General features: G+C 37.7%; 1 pseudogene; it reads left to right on the top strand.

Moving 5' to 3' along the window:
• The first annotated feature begins 2093 nt into the window (after positions 1–2093).
• Positions 2094–2213, top strand: LOC115243054 (annotated as a pseudogene).
• The last annotated feature ends 3399 nt before the right edge of the window (positions 2214–5612 follow it).

The raw sequence follows: 5612 nt of genomic DNA, 5'->3' as shown, positions 1-5612 counted from the left end.
GGGGCGGGGGGGAGTAGGGGGGCGAGAGGGAACGGCGCACCGCGGGCGTGCCGTGTCTTCTCGCGCGAAGGATGAAAGTTTGATGAGATCCCAGCCACGTGACTACCCGGCGAGATCGCGGCAGGCAGGTTATACGTGTGTGTTATAGGTGGGCCCCCGAATGCCCCCGGGTCGCCACGTGCCGCAGGAATGTCATTATACGAGAGGGGGGGGGGGGGGGAGAAGCGGATATTATGAATTCGCAGCCGGCGCGGACTTGCGTCTTATTGCGCTCGCGGCTTTCCAGCTTTTGCGATATTAACTTCGCTATGTACATTTCGGAGCTCAAAACTATCCTGGACGCGGGATATCATCTCCTTGTTATTACGCCGAGAATTCTAAGAACATGAATTTTACTTAAATCCTTGGATTCGTAGCTTTCAAATAAAAGCTCGCAGAATAGCGAAATTCATTTCGATGACTTTAAATAAAGCATCGTCGAAAAATAGCCTCGAGACTCTTTATAGTCTAATAGTCTTATTTCTCTTAAAATTATCGAAAGGATGAAAAATATTGTAGGACCTCAAAGAGAGATGTCTTTTTTACATACATTCATCATTACTTAAATCTGCTATTTATTTTTTGTACGCTGGTATATAGCGAATTATCAGTTAATATCCAAAAATATTCATTTTTACCATATTGTAAATTTTCTATTTGCTTATTGTGAGAGAGGAAAACGAGACAGAAAAATTCATAATTTATAGATAATATATTCTATTTAATTTATGCTCGCGGAAATCCGAGAGACCGAATAGTGGAAATTGCATGTATAAATATAATTCTCACAAAGGGCGCATGATTAATGGCGCGAATTGAAATTTATATCAGGCAAATTTTGCGACAAATTTCACTGGAACGTGAAATTTGGTACTGCGTGAAAGCGAGATGTCGACCAGGTTTCGCGAGAACCTTTCGCGGTGAAATCGCGATCGATGACAAGGAGGCAAAAAAAGGGGGCGACCCGCACGAAATCCTAAGGGAGATAGGAAGAAGTTGTTTTTTCCCGTCACGAAACTTACGTACATGCGCTTTTTCGCGTAATCGGACTTTCGAAAACACGGTTAATGCACTTCGGACGATAAACTTCTCGGCGAGAGATGCGACGCGGCAATTTTGTCCTCTGATTTAAGCCACGCTCTAAAAGCAGCCCCACGATTAATTCCCAGCTTTTTTCGACGATTCCCGCGGGTGCCCTAAAGAAAAAGTTTGTTAAAGTTGGCGATGGCGTAATATTTTCATTCGCCGTTAAACAAATTAAAAGGAGATCATCTTTTTGCGCTCTAATTACATCGCTCGAGAAATATAATGTAATACATCTTTGAATATATAGGTAGTTTAGAAAGTATACCATTTAGAAATAAAGTAATTACGTTATGTAGTACGTTACATAGAGATTAATATTAATATTATATTAACATTTACATTTGTACATCCCATTTTTATTTCTATTAATGAATTAATGCATTATTGCCGAAAAGAATATATTATGCGCTCAAAATCTTAATAAGAAATAAAGTTCTTAAATTTGTACGATTTTTCCTATATGACTAATTAAAGGGACATCAATTAAAAGAATACTATTAAGACTTCTCGTTCGTAACTTTCCTCCGATAAAAAGGGAATCGATACAATATCGCTTGCGAAATACGCGACAGTTCGCTCCGCTTTTCCAAGGGCGACGCGGCTTCAAACTTTTCTGACGATGCCTCGCAAGCGTTCCAGTATATAATTTTTCAACAGCGTAATTGCTGACAGGTAATATTATGTCGCCTTAAAGTTTTATATTGCAGTTTTGATATAGTTTTTCATAATTAACATTAATTGTTTTAATAAATGAAATATTTTCAATTGAAATTTTAAATAAGAAATTAATACAATCCCAATTATAACAATGTAATGCGTTTGATTGTAACAGCAAATTAAATATTATACAGAATTTTCTTTATAATTATTATTACTTATGGACACACACACGATTGTTGCCTCTTATAAAAATTTAAAAATACATGTTATTTTTATTTCTTATGATACAATAGATAATATGTTCATTCGGCAACGGTCATATCACGTTGTAAAATACCGGTTCTCGTCCGATCACCGTAGTCAAGCAACGTTGAGCACGATTAGTACTTAGATAGGAGACTGCTTGGGAACACCGTGTACTGTTGGCAGTTTTTTTTTGCATTTCTCTAATATATTAATCGAATATCACACATCTGTATTATAAAAAAAATTTTTATTATATACGTATTTGTCTGAACAATTTCGATTTGATTCGACTTTAATTTTTAAAAATCAGATCTTATAAAGTAATATTATGTCAGTTAAAAAATTTTTGGTCCCGTTTCGATATAGCTCTCTATAATTAATACTAATTGTCCTAATGAATACAATACTTTCAACTAAAATGTTAGATAAGAACATATTACAATTGTAATTAAAGCGACGTATTGCAATCTGATTGTAACAGCGAATTGGAAGCCTCGAGCAAAAAGATTGAATCGTTACGAGTCGTATCTAGGTGACAAATAGACGGGTAGACGAGGAAGCTGTCGTCGGCCCGTGGCAGGAACCGGAAACAGTGTTAACCCCCTTGAGCGAGCGCGGCAAACCCAGTTAGTGAAACACGTAGCACCCATCGCCAAGTTGCGAGAGCGGGGCCGAAACTCGCGGCAGACGCGGCGAACATAGAGAGGGATGAATACAGGCTGCGGCGAATTGGGTGGCAGTGGGTGGCCGGTGGGCGGCTGGGAAGTTTCGGGACAAACAATAACTACAACAACAACAAGCGGCGCAGGCAACTACGCCGTGCACGCACCGACGATAATTACAACAATAACCGTAACGACGTGAACCGGGAGGATGAGAGGGGACGCGGAAGAAGAAGGGGCAAGGTAGCGGCAGTTTAATTAGAATCGTGTCTGTCGCCGACTTAAGCTCCCTCTCGCCGACTCGCTACGAGCGGGATTTTGCCCTCCCCTTCTCGACACATAAGTGAAAAATCCGCTTAACCCTCTCGCGCCTAACGGCTTGTACGTGTCGCGCGAGAGGGATAAACCGAATAAGCGTTTCGCGAACGCGTGCGTGAGCGTATTTACGAGAGATGTAATATATCTAAAGCGATTATCAAGTAGTTGTAAAAGGGACATTTACCGCGGAGTAGTTACAGTGGGTTCCAGTATATAATTTTTCAACAGCGCGCACTATGATTTCCCTCGCTCGGAGATGCTGTCTGACGTGAGTATGTCGGAAAACTTTTCACCGGTGGAAAAAACCGCGAAGGGGAAAGTATGCTTGTACAGAGCGAAGAGAGTACGAGCGAGCCAACCAGGGCTCCGTCTCGTGTAACGTCAAAATGCGCTGGTAAAGTTACCGTGTAATTTCGCGAAGTACGTGAAGAAGAGGCGGGTCGACGTCTTGCCGAGCCGTCGTCGTCGTCGTCGTCGTCGTCGTCGTCATCGACATCAACGAGTCGCGCGATGTCGACGCTTACAAGACACTCACAAGAAAACGCTCGCAATCTCTGTCTGATTTTCATGAGCATCGCATATATCGCGGATATATAGACGGATATTCAAAATCAAAGTTGCATATTTTTTCTTTTTTTTATGCACTCTTGTCGCAGATTTGAAAGTTGAAGCAGATCTTTTCGAAACTAACTTAACATATCCAATTTTTATTTTGAGATAATTGAACCAAATAATTTTTGTTATTTATTCTGGCACTTTTAAGATTTATTTACTAACTCATCTTCGATTAATTATTATTAAATAAAATAATGACATTTCAATAATAAGACAACTAGATGCTTTGTTTGATCTCATGTACGTGCGCGGTTTGACGAAAATGCGCGACTTCTGATACACCCCCTACCGTCAAACAAGTTCAACGTATGGCGACCAACGTGCACGTCGAAGGATGTTTCATACGTGCCACGTCAAAGTGCTAAACTCATCGTATAACTTCGACAAGCGAGAAAAGGAGGTTGGCTATCCGCGTACAACAGGAGCGCCTTTGGCGGAACAAAGAGACCGCTTGACAAACTCGTTAACTCGATTTGCTAGGAATCACAGCGCGATCCCATCAGATACGCTACAGATATAAACTCATCATAAATAACTCTAATTTCTGTGACTTTGCTTCTTTGTTTAGAATTATCGCGACCTACAATATTTATATATGTGATTTTGATTAACGACTCAATCGTAAAGTGCATATTATATACAAGTAAACGTAATGCAACTGAAAAGAAAAGCATTCTTCGTGTACAAATAAATAAAAAAAATGCTAAACAAAATTGTTTTGTATTGTACAAGTTTCTATACAATTAATTTTGAACTCTAAAAAATTAATAACATGTAGTTACATTTAATCGATGTTGAAATATAGCAGTTCATTGTTGAAAAATGGGAGCATGTCAATTTAGGAGATGATGTGATTTTGATAACAATAATTATCTAAATAATCATCATAAATTATATATATTATACAGAATTTTTTCTTAATTATTATTAGTATTACTTATAGACAATTATTACTTTTTATAAAAATTTAAAAAGATATGTTATTTTTATTGGTTATGATACAATAGAAAATATGTTCATTCGGCAACGGTTATATCACGTTGTAAAATACCGGTTCTCGTCCGATAAAAAAAAAATGTTTAAAGATTTTTTCATAGATTTGTGAAAATAGAAAGAAGTAAATAATCAGGATAAAATTGTTTTAATGTGTATAAGAATTAAAATATTACAGAAATTATTCGACGTAATCAAACTTTTCATCGCAATAAATTAAATTATAAAATCGATCTCTATTCAGATATGTAGATTAATTTCTTGATTGATTTTCGAATGCAGTGGCGAATAGGTATATGCAACATTTCAAGCAATTTCATCTTGGCGAAGCGAATTTCCAACTTCTCGAATCGATATCCATCCTAACCGCGAACGGAGATGAAGGGTCGGTTTAAAGGGGACGAGGATGGGAAGAGGAAGGACGTGCACGGGCGGCAGGTTTGTCTGCTTGTTTGCCGCGTCCATATCAGAATGTTATTTGTCCTGGATATCCCGTGGGACTCAGTGACGCTCGATCCCTATGTCCACGGTGAGATCCTCGAATTCAGCTCGTGCGTACAGGGATGTCCTTACGCACGAATACTCGATGCGTGCTCTTGAATGCTCTGATTTAAGTGGCATTTTAAAGGTTGAAGTACTTGACGAGTACTCTTTAATCTTTGGAGTGTATATTCTACAAAACTATGTTTTACAGTATTATGTCACTTTCTGACATTTTTTTTGCTTACAATGCTATACACTCAATTTTTAAAAAGTTAAATTATAGTAGAGAAATTAATGAATACTTCTATTATTTTTTCGTCTTTTTACATTGTAAAATAGTGAAATTTTTGATTATTAATATACGATTAAAAAATAAATATTATAGATACTCTGATAATGATAGGGGAGGGGGGATTTCTATTTCCTATTTTTATTACACAAGTAGAGGAAAATATATTATATTATATATTTATAAATATTTTTAAAATAAATTCACGGATTATTTTGATT

Source organism: Formica exsecta, unplaced genomic scaffold, assembly GCF_003651465.1.
Source record: "Formica exsecta isolate Colony F162 unplaced genomic scaffold, ASM365146v1 scaffold677, whole genome shotgun sequence".
Lineage (NCBI taxonomy): Eukaryota > Metazoa > Arthropoda > Insecta > Hymenoptera > Formicidae > Formica > Formica exsecta.
The sequence above is the reverse complement of the archived record's forward strand: the minus strand, read 5'-3'. Positions and strand labels throughout refer to the sequence as shown.